This window comes from Oryctolagus cuniculus, chromosome 6 (genome assembly GCF_051225735.1).
Source record: "Oryctolagus cuniculus isolate XC-2025 breed Fujian yellow rabbit chromosome 6, ASM5122573v1, whole genome shotgun sequence".
Taxonomy (NCBI): Eukaryota; Metazoa; Chordata; class Mammalia; order Lagomorpha; family Leporidae; genus Oryctolagus; species Oryctolagus cuniculus.
Genome location: NC_142872.1, coordinates 16,990,451 through 17,008,506, shown reverse-complemented (window position 1 = coordinate 17,008,506; position 18,056 = coordinate 16,990,451). Strand labels below are relative to the sequence as shown.

At 41.2% G+C, this 18,056-nt stretch overlaps 1 protein-coding gene and 1 long non-coding RNA gene across 4 annotated transcripts in view; one reads left to right on the top strand and one right to left on the bottom strand.

The window, feature by feature from the left end:
• The window catches only part of GRAMD2B (GRAM domain containing 2B), a 112,487-nt gene that overhangs the window by 74,249 nt on the left and 20,182 nt on the right, over positions 1-18,056 (bottom strand). The gene's annotated exons all lie outside the window — the stretch shown is intronic.
• Positions 1-18,056, top strand: part of LOC149126038 (uncharacterized) — a 37,879-nt gene that overhangs the window by 6,741 nt on the left and 13,082 nt on the right. Inside the window, exon 2 of one of the 2 annotated variants that reach the window (XR_016235307.1) lies at positions 7,207-7,280. The exons of the other annotated variant lie outside the window; for it this stretch is intronic. This is a non-coding gene — a long non-coding RNA (uncharacterized LOC149126038). The remainder of the gene's footprint in view (positions 1-7,206; positions 7,281-18,056) is intronic. 2 annotated transcript variants of the gene reach the window in all.

The window sequence follows — 18,056 nt, the reverse complement described above, 5'->3', positions numbered from 1 at the left end:
GGACAGTACTGTTTTTTTGTGATTTTGAATTTAAAGGAAAAAAAAGTGAATGAAAAAAAAAATGGTAAAAATATCTCTTCCCCCACCCCCAACTCAAAAAGAAAATCTTCGGCTTGTGCTACTGTCACTTGTGGGCCTAAGCTGATTACAGAGGTCCCATGACTCCCAGATGGCGCAGCTCTAGAACAAGGTCAGGAACCACTGTTTAGCACCCATAGACAATGCTGTAGAGCTATGGAAGTGCTCATTTTTAAAGAGAAACATTCACACAGCTACTTCCTTCCTGTGCTGTGGGAACTGACGATCACTCCATCAATGCCGGGACTGGCCTTTCTCTGCACGCTCCAGGGTTTGCCATGTTCTGTTTTTTTCTCCCTAGGAAATGTGTACTGCAGCTGACACATTGCTTTGAAACACTTAATATTTAGTTACTTTTAAATTAGTGCCTACACATTTCTTATTTTCTTTCTATCACTTGTACACTCCTTATTGGCTATTCTGACTTGTTTCTTTCTTACACACTTTCAGGTTGTTTTGCAATTGCTATTTATATTTCATTATCTTTTCTTCAAAGATTTTCTCTGTGTCACACTCCTCAGTTTTAAAAGTCATTCCCAACAAAATTCAGCAAAGAATAAGCAGGTGAGAAATGAATGAACAGGGCTCCACTGGCAAATAAGAAAGTTTTTTGATTTTTCTCAAAATTACTTTCACTTTTTGGTCGACTCTTACACAGATGTCCTTTGTTGTATCTGCCTCCTTCCTTCCCACCTCCTTCTTTCCTTCCTTCTCTCTCTCATTCTTTTCTTCCTTTTTTTTTTTTTCCAGCAAGCATTTTTGTGTACATTTTATGTACGAGGCCATATTTTGGGTGATGGGAACTTAAAAATGAGTAAGCACTGTGGTTGCTGTGAGCTTATAGTCCAGCAGGAGACAGGATCAGTAAACAGGAGCTTACAGAACCTACATTCTCAGAACCTCCGTCAAAAGCTATCACATTCTTCTCTCACAACCACATGCTCGGTGCCAGGATCATCCTGGTATCAAATGGAGAGAAGGGAAAGGCATGGCCATTCACTGCTTCTTGTTCTTCTGGTTTGGGTCGCACACAGCACCCAATCTCTGCCCCTCCAACACACACACACACACATCCACACAACTCCTAGAAAAGGCCCTAGGCTGGAAGTCAAGAGAGCTGGGCTCCAGTCCAAGCTCTGTGCTTTGTCCTGGAATGTGAATCTATTAATGAAATACAATGCAGAAGTAACAGAGCAGCTGGCGCTGAGGATGGAAACCTAGACCTTGGAGTTACAGCAATTCCAGTTTACCTAGGCAAGATATAGGAACGAAGGGGAGAAGAACTTGACCCAGAAATGTCGTGGAAACAACTGAAAGATATTGAAATAGTTTCATGAGGAGATGGTAATTATTGAAATCTAGTCACCAGAGAAACTAAATAATGTATCCCCATTCCTGGGAGAGGGAGGGAGGGAAGGAGGGAGAGAGAGACAGAGAGAGAGAGAGAGAGAGAGAGAGAGATCAACTTTTCAAATATTGGTTTATTCTCCCAAAAGGCCTGAAGAGCCAGGGCTAGGCCAGGCCAAAGCCAGGAACGCTATCCAGGTCTCCCAAGTGGATAGCAGGCCTACTACTTGGGCCTGTGAATGCCTTCCTAGGTGCGTTAGCAGGAAACTGGATCAGAGGCAGAGCAGCTGGGACTTGAACCAGCACTCTATAGGGGACGCCAGAGTCACAAGCAGGGCCTTAACCAGCCGCACGATGACACTGGCTGCTAGCTTCAACCTTTAAAACCATACAAGATAGGGGTTGGCGAAGTAGCACGGTAGGTTAATCCTCCACCTGCGGTGCCAGCATCCCATATGGGCGCCAGTTGTAGTCCTGGCTGCTCCTCTTCCAATTCAGCTCTCTGCTATGGCCTGGGAAAGCAGTGGTAGATGGCCCAAGACCTTGGGCCCCTGCACCCGCATGGGAGACCCGGAAGAAGCTCCTGGCTCCTGGCTTTGGACTGGCACAGTTCTGGCCATTGCAGCCATTTGAGGAGCGAACCAACGGAAGGAAGACATTTCTCTCTGTCTCTCCCTCTCACTGTAACTCTACCTCTCAAATAAATAAATAAAATCTTAAAAAAAAACCATACAAGATAAAGACAGAATGTTTCCCTGTATATTAGGATCATAGACTAAAACCCAAATCTGATGTTTATTTTTAGTACTAATCAAAGAAATAAAATTAAAAATTAATCTTTACCTCCCATTGACAAATAAGTTCTCTAATGAACACATAGCAGAGGGAGAGCCAGACACGGGACATGTTTGGTCTTTCAGAATCCTAAGCCCTCAAATTCTGAGAACTGTGGTATAAATCGGCAGTCGACACAACAGAGGAACAGCAGTGAGAAGTGGGGGTGGTCTTGTTCCCAGCTTCTTAGCTGCACTTCCCAGGTGGTCTTAGAATATTTACTCTTCTGCCCTTGGGTGTCCAAGGGATGGGCTGTGGAATCCTTTCAGTAAACACCTCTTCTTGTTTGAACAAGTTGAGTGAGTTGTCCTGGCGATATGAGGCTGCAGACTGGGAGGTAGAATTAGGGAATGCTTAGCAGACAGGCTGATCTGAATTCCAAATACACACCGAGCTGTCCGGGACACGTGACTTCCCTTCCCTGAGTTTCCATGCCCTCATCTGCGGGAGCATCAGTCTTGTAGAATGCTAAGGGAACGTGAAGAGATCATGCGTACAGCAGATGTAGTGTAGTGTGCCAGACACACAGTGAGGCCTCAGTTCCTGCAAACCATGGGTCATCATCATCGCCATTTTTACAGCCCAGAGTACTGTTTTTAAGAAGTCGGGGACCTTGCTCAGCAGCCCTCAGGGTCTGGGGGCACTGTGTCACCCGCTGGAGAGAACTACCAAAGAGCCACAACTTGTGACCTCCGTCCCCAGAGTCCCCAGCCCTGTTCAGGCTGATTTCCTCATGGCACAGATTGAGTCTCTGTCCTTAGATCAGAGGCCTTGCTGTGTCTGACTGCTGACGCATAATCCCTCACGTCTCCTGGGTTTTTCTTTTTCTGGGAAGCCTTTGTCATCATTACAGCTTCAGCTTAACTTGTAAAAGAGTCATTGAAATGAAGAGTCAACAAGAAATGAACTCGTACAGAGTGCAGGTTTACGATGGCTACCATAAAAGTCGGGAGCCAGACAGGGTTGCTCTGAAGAAGTTCATGGATAAAGTGATTCTTTTATTTCAACTTCCCATGAACCTGTTGAAGTCTCCTTATACATCCTTCATTCACAAAAGGTGCTCTTATTTGTGGAATTTGTCCAATAATATTGAGCAAACTAGAACATTGTACTAACTTAACTCATAGACTGGGGTTCAAATGGAGCAAGATCTCAGTTCTCAGTGCCTTGCTGGCCAGAAAGCTGTTCTCTGTCATTCATTGTCCTCGGGGCTTCCATTTAAATAATTGGAAAGTTACCAGAAAGGTGAGGTGAAAAATGTTTGCCAAAAGGTCAAATTATCAGTTACTTGAAAAATGAATCAAACTTGTGCTCCATTGATGTCAAATCGGAGACATCTCTGTGCACAGAGCGTTTAGCTTGATGATGTAGTCAAGTGTTTGGGTTTGACTGATTTATTTTATTCTTTTGACTTTATTAACCATGAGGCAGAAGGTTTTGTTTAGAGTTTATTGAATCTCACTTACATTAAACACTGAGATTGTGAGATGTTTGGCTTAATTTCTGTTTTGTTCTAGATTAAGACAGACATCATTGGTAATCCAGCTTCTCTATGGGAAGAATTTAGAGGCTGTAGTTTTCACTGAATCAGGGAATGACTTCCCTGTAGCCTTGGGAGTCCAGTGATTACTAAATTTCTGCTGAATACACTCTCTAATGAAGATACTCTAGCACATTCCGGAAACACAAAATCAGATAAAGGATTCCTTCTCTTTTTCATTATCATTTTCTGCCTGTTATCTACTTCAAAAGTTTAGATGTGGCAGGTGTGGTGCACTGGTGATGTTGCTACTTGGGATGCCTGCATCCCGTGTCACAGTGCTGGGATTCCAGTTCAGGCTTTGCTTCCAGTCCAACTCCCTGTGAATGTGCACCTTGGGAGGCAGCAAGTGCTGTCTTGTGAAGCTGAGCCCTCGCCACCAATGTGGGAGACCCATACTGAGTTTCAGGCATCTGGCTTTGGGCTGACCCAGTCCAGGCTGTTGTGGGCATTTTGGGGATGAATCAGTAGATGGAAGATTTCTCTGTCTCTTGCTGTCTCTCATTTTCTCTGTATCATCCTCGCCCTCTCCTTCCTTCTCTTTTGAATAAATGAATGAATAAACAAATATTTAGATAAATATAGAGAGAGCAATGACATTTCAAAAGTGATGGAAGTACGCACAGTAGTTACCTTGAGGGAATGGACCGGGGAAGCAGGGAACCCTAAGAGATACTGGGAATGTTCTAAATATTCATCTCCCTGAGTTGATGCAGACATTCAGGATGCACTTAAGACTGTGCATTTTAACATGTGTAAAGTCTCAAAGTTAAAAAGTAAGAAGAAAAGCCTCAAATCTTTTTAGCCAGAGTAACCGTTCTACTTTTTACTTGTTGAACATTGTCTAGTGATATAAAGTATCAAGTATAAGCCTGTGACTATAAAGAAAGTTGAAAATATGTTACTACAAAAATTAACAAAAAAAGGAGGGGGGATTGAGAAAGGAAGGATGGGAGAGAAGTATCGTGATCTTAACATTTTGTCTATGAAATACATTAAATCTATTCTGTTTATATTAACAAAAAAATCACCTGAGTTAATAAAGTAACAGAAAGAAGAAAGAAAATACCAACACACATGAAGTTTTATTGCCTTTTTCTCTTGGATATCAATATGATCCTTGTCTCTTTACTTACTTTTTTCTAGGGATAAATGTCTCTTTATCTCTGTCTTTGCTAAATCTTTGAAAACTTCTAAGTATATATAAATTTGCTGCCCACTCTCACTCATATTTATTTTAGCATGTAACATTACAAAGTTGTAACCTCTTCATTATATATATATAATATATATATATATATATATATTTGACAGGTAGAGTTAGACAGTGAGAGAGACAGAGAGAAAGGTCTTCCTTCTGTTGGTTTACTCCCCAAATGGCCACTACGGCTGGAGCTATGCCGATCCGAAGTCAGGAGCCAGGTGCCAGGTGCTTCCTCCTGGTCTCCCACACGGGTGCAGGTCCCAAGAACTTGGGCCATCCTCCACTGCACTCCTGGGCCACAGCAGAGAGCTGGACTGGAAGAGGAGCAACCAGGACTAGAACCTGGTGCCCAAATGGGATGCTGGTGCCACAGGCAGAGGATTAACCAAGTGAGCCACGGCGCCAGCCCCCTCTTCATTATATTTTATTTTCAATAACCTATGCAGTACCTGTTGGAAACTTTCTAAACCACTCATGGTTTTTGAGTAGTATGTTTTTCACCTCTTGGTTCCTAGTTGGTCACCTAGCTATTTAACATGCTAATTGGGCTGTATAAGCAAAACGATCAAGAGGCATAAACAGCATTTTAATCTAAAAAAAGCTCGATGACCAATTAGAATCTTCCAAATGAAAAAGAAAAAAGTTGGTACTTTCAAAGTTTGTCTACCTCCAAAGGATGGCCTAGCGATGCATGGCCAATCCCATCATGATCTGGTTGAGTCTTGCTTGGGTAAGTTCAAGAAGAGAAGTCACACAGGATTAAATAGGAACAAGGGATGCCAGGCCGGTGCAGTACTGAGCACTCCCTGTGTGTCACGCACTGGGTCCTGTGTGGATGGCTTAGTGTTCCCAACGACCCTGTGTACCAGTGAGGGAACCACTGGTGTCCAGTATCGTAACAGCAGATAATTTAGTTGGTTGGTTTCCCAGAACTTGCTCTCCTTCTAGACTACCTATCTTGAGATAGATCATAAGAATTGAATTCCAACGAGATGACCTCACCACGCCCATATGTTTGGAGACAAGGAAACAAGGTCCATGGAGGTTATTGAACATTTGTCTGGACAACAGCATCTCACCTACCAGCTCTTCCTAGATCTTCCTCTCCCTTTCCTAACCCCTGCTGCCCCCTCCTCCCCCCCAACCACCTCATCCTGCTCCCTCTCATGGGCAGAATCAAAATCTCTCACGTGACGTATTTTGGGTGATCCTGGGTTAAAATCCCTAATCAATCACTTATGAGCTATGTGATCTTGTGTGAGTTCCTTCATCTCTCTGAACTTTAATTCCCTCTGTGTGAGAAGGGAGACTGCAATAGTGGTGGTGATAACTGAGTGAGTTTAAAACATGGTCTGCCCTTTGATTGGGAGGTGCCAGGAAGAAGCTGTCTTGCTATTTTGCTGCATAGTACTTGTGTCTTGATTCATGGCTACAAGTGCAGAAGCTTATCTCCCCAGTGAGGTCCAGAAGGTATCACGTAAATCTGTGGAATATAGTCCTCTTTCCTCAGGACTAAAGATTGGTGCTTAACACATTGAAACACTAAACCAAGATCTATGGGATTGGTTTAGTTTTCCTAGGTAATGACTTCACACATTTTTCAGAGTTTTCCAGTTAATAATTCTATCAAGTATAGAACCAAAGCCTCTCAGACTCATTTGCTACTCTTGAGGATCCTGATGATTTTATTTTAGTTTTCTTTCATCCAAATTTACTTGAAAGGCACACAGAGAGAGGGTCACACACACACAGACATACTCATACACACACACACACACACAACAGACACACACAGATCTTCCATCTGCTAGGTCATTCCCCAAGTGGCTATGATAGCAAGGGACAGGGCAGACTACAGCCAGGACCCAGGAATTCCATCTGGGTCTGTAACCAGGGTGGCACGAACCCAAGCGCTTGAGGCGTCCTCTGCTGCCTCCCAAGTGCACTAGCAGGAGGCTGGATCAGAAGCGGAGGTGGGACTCTATCCCTGGCACTCCAGTATGGGATGCGCGTGTCCCCAACAGAGGCTTCACACTCTGCACTACAATGCCCACCCCGAGGATCCTGACTGTTGATTGCCAGGCTGGCAGACCCCAACCCCCAGATGCCTAATTGCTGTTAGAAATCTGAAGCGAGAGTGGTAGTTATATAAGTCCATGGTTCCATTTAGGAATTAGTTATTTCTGTGTTTTTGCTTGTCAAGGGACTCACATCAAGATGGCCTGACTTTTTCTTCTTGACATTACATCGTTGATGCAAACTGGTCTACTGTAGCACGTAAGTGATCCCAATATGTGCTTTCAATCCACAGTGTCTCATTCCTCTGACAGTGGTACCTTCAACTCCCCCTAATTAACCTGCCATGAGAAAAATCACAGGTTTTTTTTTTTTTTTTTTTTTTTTGACAGGCAGGGTGGACAGTGAGAGAGAGAGAGACAGAAGGAAAGGTCTTCCTTTTGCCATTGGTTCACCCTCCAGTGGCCGCTTCGGCCAGCCTGTCACCCTCCAATGGCCACCGCGGCCGGTGCACTGCGCTGATCTGAAGGCAGGAGCCAGGTGCTTCTCCTGGTCTCCCATGCAGGTGCAGGGCCCAAGCACTTGGGCCACAACAGAGAGCTGGCCTGGAAGAGGGGCAACTGGGACAGACTCCGGCACCCCGACTGGGACTAGAACCTGGGGTGCCGGCGCCGCAGGCAGAGGATTAGTCTAGTGTGCCGCGGCGCCGGCTTCAGGTTTTAACTCTGTTTACTTCCTTGACATTTCCTCCATCTATCCATTACTGCGTGAGCAGCAGAGCTAGTCTAACTTCCCAACACTTCGTTCTCTTGGTTTGCATTGACACTGTAGATTCCTGGGATTTCCTGATTTCAAGAGCGCTATTGTGTGTGTGTGGGTTTTTTTTTTTTTTTTTTTAATTTTTATTTTTTTTTATTTCCCCTGGAGAATGGAACCTCAGTGGTTCGACAGCAGCAGGTGGCTGGGTCAGAAGTCTGGCATGCACAAACGTGTGTACGGCAGTTATATGACCTGGGCGCTCCATCACTTTTGGGTAATGCTGTGGATTTTGTCATTTTGTTTAAAACAACAAATACCGTGTCTACTGTTGTAACGTCCAAGTATTATCCAATATCTAATGTTTGGGGAAATGATGCTGGTGGTCCACGGTGGGCTCTGTGAACTGTACTCTTGCCCATCGCCTCTTGCTTGTCAGTGGACAGACATCTGTTTTTGGAAAGTCTGCTCTCGTGAAGAGCTGAGGACCTTTCTGTTGCTCGGTAGGAATCTTCCCAGGGGACAACTCTGCTCCAGGAGAGACGAAGTTGTCTTTAAGGAAGATGAAAGAGCGCAAGAAAGTTCTGATGTGTAAAACTACAACAGAAAGAGGAATTTTTTTTGAATAGTTGTGAGTTTAAACCACAGTAAAAAACTTTTTCTCTGCTGTCACTCCCTAGAGGAAGTGGGGAGTGTGCAGCCCATGAAATCATTAAGTCTGGCCCTGCCAGGGCAACCACAGGAAGGACTTGAAATTCAGTAACTCTGTAGCAGGCTAATATTTAAGTTGATAATTCTGTATGGCCCTCAAATGATGTTATAAACATCTGATGGCCATTGCTGGGAAGAAGTTTCCTCAACTTTTAGAGACTCTGGACTTTGCAAGGGCTGTTTCATTGATTCTTGCTGAGCTGCTGTTCCTAATCATTGTGTTAGGTGCTCAGTGGATATCTATTGAATAATAAATAATGATTACTTAATTAATAATAAACAATTGTGGCTTACTGCATAATGTTGACTTTGTGTTCCAGGCAGCATCTAGCTTAGAAATGCGGTATGTTCCAGATGGCATTTTGAGGTTCACTAGAGGGCATACAGAATATATTTTCTCATTTAAAGAATAATATGAAAGAGCTTGGTCCTGGGTTCACTCATGAAGCCAGTTTATCACATGTTGTACGTTCTAATGTTTTAACTACTCCAGGAGCAAACTTTTCTGGGTTACCTTGGGATCAAATGATTGCTTTAAACCTTGTTTGTGTGGAGAAGGTGCCTCTTATCCCCAAGGTGACCTCTCCACTGAATTCAAGGGTAGATTTCCCTCCGTCCACGCGGGTGAATGTTCGCGCAGTGATACCCAGGGAAATGAGGACCCGGCTGCTGAGGGAAAAATATTGTCCTCTCTGCGGCTTTACAGAGATTCTACCCTGGCTCCATGAAAGTGGTCTCTGCCTGTTACATTTCCCACTATGAATATTTGCCATTTTTATGTGTGACCTTTTTTTTCCCTTCAACCACAGTTCCTGCATAACTTCTTTCACCACTGAGGAAAATGGTGAAGGAGAATTCTAGAATTAATTCTGAAGTTACTACAGAGCCTTAGGCCTTTAACCCAAGCCCATGGCCCCAGATGTATTTTGGAATTCAGAGATATTTTAGTTCTTACAAAGTTAATATAACACATATGCTAGATATTGCGTAATAGCCTTGGCCTGTAATTCAACACAATGATATTTCTTTGGCTAACCAGTTGAATATTCCCTCTGAGACAAATAGATACTCTTTATGGCTTCAAATGACATCAATTCATGTTCTGCTAGCCAAGTTACAAAAGTTGGTTTTCAGAGCCATTTCTATCTCAGAATTGTGGGGAGGGGATTGTGGACCTTAAATACCAATGAGATTATGTCGCAAGTTAGAGAACAATGAAGGTTGTCCCAGTCATTGGACTTGATGGTTGAGCCACAGGGACCCTAATGAGGGACAGCGAGGAATGACCTCCTTTGAGGAGGCTGGTGCTACACTTAGGGTAAAGGTTAAGTGTGTGATTCCAGATGGTGTTTACCTCCTAGGTCAGCCAACTCTTGGTCTCACGTCTCATTAGCCTTGTGTGTTATTAATGGGAGTCGGCTGAGAGAACTGTCTGAGTTAGAGAATGCTTCCACTTTTCCTCTTTCCACTTAGGGTGGGGTCACAGGAAGGCACAGTGATAGCTTGGAACCTGGTGCAGATGCTGGCATGAGCCCTGCAGACGTGTGAAAGAGGGGATGCTACTGTAGGCACTGAGAAGGTGGATGCCAGTACAGGGTGGGATCTGGACCTCATTTCTGCTGGAAATCCCATGTGGTCTTTTTTTTTTTCACTGTGAGTAGTTCAGCAGTGACAAAACAGTGATCCTCAGATAGTGTGATCAGCCAGTGTGCTTTGTTAGGGTTTGAAAGCTTAACAGTGACCCCGATACTTTCCAAGTGCTCTAAGTTCCATAGTCCTTATTTTTTACTTCTGTGTCTCACAGATTTGTATCATCTGGTAAGACTAGTGTCTGATGGCTGCATATGACCTGGGTTGTAAGGATTACCTTGATATTTAATTGCCTGAGTTCAGTCAGCTACAGTGATGTTCTGACTACGCTGAGTACCTGTGATCGACTCAAGACAGACTGGTTACAGACTATAATAACATAAGCAGTCATTGTTCTATTTGATTGTAAACTTTTCTAAATGCCAGATAAAGCAGATATATATATTCAGAAAATTCTGTAAAACTTTCCTTGGTGCAAAAAGTCATGCAGCAGTTGCATCTACAGAAAAGTTCTGGGGGACCCCCAAAATCTTTAGCCAGGATGACTAATAAAGATCTTTTTCTTATGAAGCTGGTCAGAAAAGATTGGAGAAACTGAGTGCTCCTTCCAGGGTGATGGTAGCAATGAAATGCTTCAAAGAACATGAAAAATCAGGAAACCCAGCACCACTGAGGAACTCCATTAAGTTTTAGTAACCAATCTCAAATAAATAAAGATCTATGAGCATCCCAAGAATTAAAAATAATTTGCTTTATGGAAGCTTCAGTGAGTCACATGACAACATAGATAACACGTCAACAAAACAGGAAGTTCAACAAAGAGAGATCACAAGAAAGAATCAAGTGGAAATTTTGGATATAGAGAATACAGTAACTGAAGTGAAAAAGTCAACAGTGTTTCAACAGCAACTTGATTAAGCAGGAGGAGAATCTATAAGCACAAAGGCAGATAATTTTATATTATCCAGCCAGAGGATAAAAAAGAAAAAAATACAATGAAGAAAGCCTATTGGATTTATGGAATATCATCAAGAAAAACCTATACATGCATTATGAAGGCCTCAGGAAGAGAAGAGAAGGAGAGGAAGAGGGATGGAGGGAGGGAGAGAGATCGAGAGAGCAAGAGAGCAAGAGAGCGAGAGAGAGAGAGAGAAAGGGAAACTTGTTTAAAAAGTACTGGCTTGAAGACTTCTCAAATCTTGAGAGGGATACAGACTTTCAGTTTCATTATGCACAAAGATTCTCAGCACCAATCCAAAGGAGATAATGGCGAGACACATTATAATCAAAAGTCAATGACAGAATTTTGAAAGCAGCCAGAGAAAAGTCACTTATCAGAAACAAGGGAACTTCTGTAAAGCTGTCAGTAGACTTCTCTGTGGAATGATATTCAAAGAGTCAACCAAGAATACTATACCTGATAAAGCTGTGCTGCAGAATTGCAAGAGATAGTGTTTTCCACACAAACAAGGAGGAAATTCATCACTACAGCTGTCTTACAAGAGGGGCTAAAGGGATTTCCTCAAGTTGAAAGTTTGACAATTAATAACATGAAAACACATGAGAGTATAAAGCTCATTTGTAAAGGCAAGTACACAGTCATGTTCACAATATTCAGATCCTGTAGTGGTGCTGTGTATGTCACTTTTAGCTCTACTGTAAAAGTGACAAAAATTACAGTAGTTACAATTATTTTTCATAAATACACTGTATTTGAAGATATAATTTGTGACATTAATAACATAAACCGTGTGAGAAATTAGAGGTTTTTTTAAATCCAATTAAAGTTTTTATCAGCTGAAAATAATGTTATAACATGTTTTATATAAGCCTCATGGTTACCACAAGACAAAGCATCTCATAGACATGCAGATATAAGGAGAAAGGAATCAAAGCATACAACCAGCAAAAAGTTATCAAATCACCCAGGAAGACAATAAGAGGGGGAGAAATGAACAAAGGAATTACAAAACAGGAAATAATTAGCAAAATGGCAATAGTAAGTGCTCCCTTACCAATAATTACCATAAATGTAAAAGGACTAAACGCACCATCAAAGGTATAGAGTAGCCTAATGTATTAAAAAACAAAAGGATCTAGTGATATTCTGTCTGTAAGAAATTTACTTTAGACTTAAAAACACACATGAAAATGAAAAAATTGGAGATGATATTTTATGCAAAAGATAGCCAAAATGTAGATGTGGCTAAATCATAAAAATAGATGTTAAATCTAAAACTGCCTCCAGAAACAAAGAAGACAATTATATAATGATTAAAGGGTGAATCCAGCAGCTAGGTCTAACAGTCATAAATATGTATGCAGCCAACATCAGAGCACTTATGTACACTAATATAAAGCAAATGTTGACAGATATGAAGATAGGCACTGACAGCAATACAACACACTACAGTACAGTAAAATACAATACATGTTTGGCATTCAATACCCCACTTACAATAATGGATACAATATCCAGACAGAACATCAGTAAAGAAACATCTGACTTGAAGAACAGAATAAAGGTGCGTGTTGTGGCATAGCAGGTTCACCTACGGCTTGAGATACTTAGATCCTACGCTACAGTGCTGATTGAGTCCTGGCTGTTCTGTGCCTTGATCCTGCTTCCAGCCAATGTGCCCAGGAGGTGGCAATGATGACCCAAGGGCCTGGGTTCCTGCTGTCTGTGTGGGAGACCCAGATGGAGTTTTAGACATCTGGCTTTGGTCTTTCCCAGCCCTGGCCATTATAGGCATTTGGGGAGTAAGCCAGTAGATGGAAGATCTCTCCATCTCTCTGTGTGTCCATCTGTCTGTCTGTCTGCCTCCCTCTCTCTAACATACCTTTCAAAAAACAACAAAAAAAAAGGCCTTACAACAGAACAAAGAACACTCTTGACCAAAAGGACCAAACAATATGTATATGTGTATATACATGATACATGTAAACTTGGTATAAAAAATAAAAGACAAACATATGTACATATTATATGTTATGCATATACATTTAACCCAACAGCAACAGGGTGCTCATTCTTCTCAAGTGCACTGGAATATTCATGAGGGTATGTCAAAGGTTAACTCAACAAGACCTCACAGATTTAAGAAGGTCAAAAGTGTTCCAAACATCCTTTCCTACTAAAATGGAATGAAATTAGAAATTAATGAAATAAGAAAGCCAGAAATTCACAAATATGTGGAAACGGAGTTACACACTCTTGAAAAAGCATTGAGTCAAAGAGGAAATCAAAAGAGAGTTTAAAAACTAACTCAGAACAAACTGAAAAGAAACCTCAACGTCCCAAAACTTAGGGGATACAGCAAAAGCTATCCTAAGGAGAAGCTGATAGTCACAATGCCTACAGAAGGAGAAGGAGGAGGAGAATCTCATGTTAACAACCTAACTTTATACCTCAAAAAATAGAAAAAGAACAAAGCAAGCCCACCATTAACAGAACAAAGGAAATAAAGATTGGTGCAGATATGTCAAATAGAGAATTTAAAACCATAAAAATATTGATGAACTAAGAACTGATTTTTTGAGAAGAACTCATAAACACTTATCTAGAGTAAAAATAAATGAAAGCACTCAAAATCAGCGTTGAATGAGGAGACCTTACAGTGGGCGTCTCGGAAGTAAATAGGGTCAAAAAGGATTGTTAGGAATAATTATAGACCAACTGGGTAATCTGTAAGAAATGGGTAAACTGATGGAAATATACAACTTACTGAAATGGAATCAAAAAGAAATGAAAAGCCTGAACAGATCAGTACCAAATAAGGAAACTGAATTAGTATTCAAAAAACTCCCAACAGAAAAAGGCGAGGACCAGCTGCTTTCACAGGTGAGTTCCACCAAACATTCAAAGAAGAATTAATACTAGTTGTTCTGAAGTGCTTCCATAAGAGAAGTTGGAATACTTCTAAAGTCATTCTATGAGTGTAGTATCACCTTGATACCAAAAACAAAGACATTCTAAGAAAAGAAATCCGCAGGTCAACGTCCCTCATGAACACAGATGCAAAAATACTAACAAACCAAGTCAAACAGCACATCAAAAGTATCGTACATCACAACCAGCTGGGATGAATCCCTGGGATACCTGCACGATTCAACATATGCAAATCAATGGATATGATTCAACACATTAACAAACCAAAAGAAAAAAGCCACCCGACCATCTCATTAGGAACAGAAAGGGCACTTGACAAAGTTCAGCATTCGTTCATGATTAAAACTGCTCACAACATAGGCACAGGAGAAACTGACCTCAACATGGCGAGGGCTCTGTGTGAAAACCTCACAGCCTACATCATAATCAACAAGAAAACCCTCAGAGCATACCTGCTTTGCCCAGGGCAAGTCAGGATGCCACCCTTACTGCTTCTTTTTGCCATGGTACCGGAAATCCTACTGAGAACAATGAGACAAGAGGAAAAAATAAAACATACTCAAATAGAAAAGAAATAAAATAATCTCTAATTTGCAGGTGACATTATCATGTAAGTAGAAAACCCAAGAGACTCTACCAAAAAAACTACTAGAACCAATAAATAAATCCAGTAAAAGTTGTAGACTATGAAATCAACATACAAAATTCAGTTGCACTTCGGTATACAATGGGATATCTGAAAAGAGAACCAAGAAAACCCATTTGCAATAGCAACAATAAATACTTACGAATAAATTCAGTCAATGAAGAGAAAGGTCTGTAAACTAAAAATTATAAAACATAGATAAATATGAAGGAAATTAAAGACACAGGTAAGTGGAAAGACATTCTGGGTTTGTGGGTGGCCAGAATAAATATTTCTACAATTTCCACACTATCCAAAGTGCTCTATAGAGTCAATGCAATCCCTATCCAAATCCCAATGGCATTCTTTACAGAAATAAAAAAATAATTCCCCAATTTGTATGGAACCACAAAAGACCCTGAATAGTAAAAGCAATACTGAGCAAGAAAACAAAGCTAGATGTAGCTCATGTTTTCAGAATATATTACAAAGCTGTAGTAATCTGCACAATGTGGCACTAGTATAAAACCAGATATATTTGCTTCAACAAATCTGCAGAAAAATGGAATGAAAAGGGAAGTTTATTTTGGAGGAATTAAAAAAAAATCCAAGCATTTTTTCATTATATGCATTTTCCATGAACTTTTTGCAGGTTCCTCCTATATGGATCAATGGATCAGAATAGTGAGCCCCATAGTAAAACATGTGTCTATGGTGAACTGGTCTTTGGCAGGGGTTCCAAGACCACACAGTGGAGAAGGGATTGTCTCTTCAATAATTAGTGTGGGGAAAATTGGACATGAACACAAAGAATGGAATTGGACCCTTATCTCACACCACGTACAAACACTGACCCCAAATGGATCAAAGATCTAAATGTGAGACCTGAAAGTATAAAATTACCAGGGAGACAACCTTTTGACATTGGTCTAGGCAATACTTTTTTGCATATTATCCCAAAGCACAGACAACAAATACAAAAGTAAATGGTTTTGTACCAAACTAAGGAAACAGTGAACAGAGTGAAGAGAACTCAAGGAATGGAGAAAATAATTGTAAACCATTTATATTAGAAGGTGTTAATATTCAAAATATGTAAGGCATCCATGCCATTCAACAGTAAAAAATGTGATTAATGAATATGCAGATAACTTTAATGGGTATTTTTCAAAAGAAGGTGTCTGAAAAGGTACTTGTAGAGTTGCAATGCATCACCAGTCTTCAGAGAAAGGCAAATCAAAGCCGTGATGATTTATAACCTCACATCTGTTAGGAGGGCTATTATTAAAAAAGATAACAAGAGATACTTACAGATAACAAGAGGCAGTAATATGGTAGAAAAAAGAGAAACCTTGGTATTTGAAGCAGGTATTAGCTTGAGATTTGCTAAGAGTGGGTTTAATGTGTTCCCATTACAAAAAAGAAAGTCTAAGGTGCCTCTGAGGGCATGGATGTGTGGGTTCTGCTCACGGCGGTAATCATTTTGCAATGCACTACGTGTGTCAGAACAGCGTGTTGTGCACTCTGGGTGTATACAGTTTTGCTTGTCAATTATACCTCAATAAGTCGGGCAAAACTCGTTCTGGAAACTGGGTAGCAGTTCCTGCTGCTTTTACTTTTCACTCCCTGGCATTCTTCTTCTTCTCTTTTAAGCTTCTAACATTCTAACATTGAGTAATAGATTTTGGCTGTGGGGGAGGCGGTCTGGGAGATTAATCTGAGCAAATAAAAAAGCTTTAGCAAAAAAGAAATAATGAGCATTTGTGAATGCAAGCTGATTTTCCGTGAAGGCTTGTCTGTGAGATCGGTGCTGCCGTGAGATTAACCTCTGGAATTACCCCGCGGCTCCCCTGGCCAGCAGCTCTCAAACCAGAATTCTCTGAGGCTGTTCTCTACAAAGGTGCTGATTCCAAACTGCCCCGGAAATTCAGTCTGAGGTCATGGTTGCTGAATTCCGATGGAGGTAAAGCGATCATATCTTGAAATAAGCTGATTAGGAAAGTAATTAGAAAATGAACTTCACTGATTATAATTAATAGGCAAGGATAGATTGTGTTGAACCAGTTGTGTGCACTAAGGAATTTTGAGACTTAATGTGAACCATATTTTAAAATCCCTTTTAGTATTTTTCTTAACCAGCTTTATGTTTCTTTCCTAATTATAAGACATTTATTCTACTTTTCTGAAGGAAAAGTATTTTTTAGTCATAAAACATATGTAACGTTAAGATAGAAGAACTGTAACTGAACGCAGAGTTTTCTAACTCACTCACTTGAAAATGGTTTTGAGTCTCTTCCTTAATGTACTTTGGAGACCCACAGTCATCATTTCAATGACCTGGCCCGAAAAGTATTCCATTTATTCTCTAAACAAGCCTTAGGCTGTTTCATCGATAAGGATTATTGATTTGGCTGTGCTCACTCTTGGTAAGAAGAAACCATAGTTGGGCTACTCCAAATGGAGAAAAAGCCGTGGCTTCTGTTGCCAGAGGTTCTTACAATTAGGCAACACTTCACAGAATCCACCTGTAGGCATATTTGGATTCTTGTGTACATCTGACATCAGCTCACCAGAATCTAAGTCGGATGAGAGCAGAAACCTTGACTGATTCACCTGTGTATAGCTAAGGTCGTGCCTCTGGAATAAGCATTTGGTGAAGGGAGGCACAGTGTGGGCTGAGTCTACCCCAGACCCACGCACCTCTGGCTACAGCGGACTCGGTAGTGCTCAGAGCAGCCCCGACCCTCCTGGGGCCATTCTGGTTTCAGAGTTCCCTGTCTAAGGATTGGATTGTCCTGTCGTCCTGCTCAGATTCGGGGTCAGCCCTTCAGGCTGTGTCAACTCAGATCACGCTGCAAAGGGTTCAGTGTCTGCGTGGGTTCTTACCACGCCCGAGGCTGCTTCTGCAGACTGTTCCCCTTGGTCTTTAACCACGGACATAGATATGGGTGCCTCCTCGTGCTCTCAGGTGCCCTCCTGAGGTTGCACCACTGCATGGCCCAGTGCGATACCGGGGCAACGGGAAGGCCTCACCTGTCTGCGATTCTTACCTTATGTGCTCAAGGATCTGTTTATATTCTTTACTATCAACTTGGCTTTCTCAGGTTTTTTTTTTTTTTTTTTTTTTTTTTTTTTTTTTTTTTTTTTTTTTTTTTTTTTTAAGAAAACACTATTTTGAGCCTTAGAGATAATTTCTATTTTCATCTTAAAACTCTGCTTCCGTGGAAGACAACGGAAGTGGAAACTTATAGACTTTAAAGACTGTGGGTTTCCATGCAATTGCTAAGTAACAGTTCATCATATTCTTCCTAGGACTTAACATCTCACTGAACACAGAGACTTACAGATTTTTGATACTTATGAACCTTAATATTTACTAAAGGTAACATTTATTTTTTAAAAAACTGATTTTTTTTCTCTCATTTCAAAGGCAGAGAGACCGGCGTAGAGAAAGACAGATACA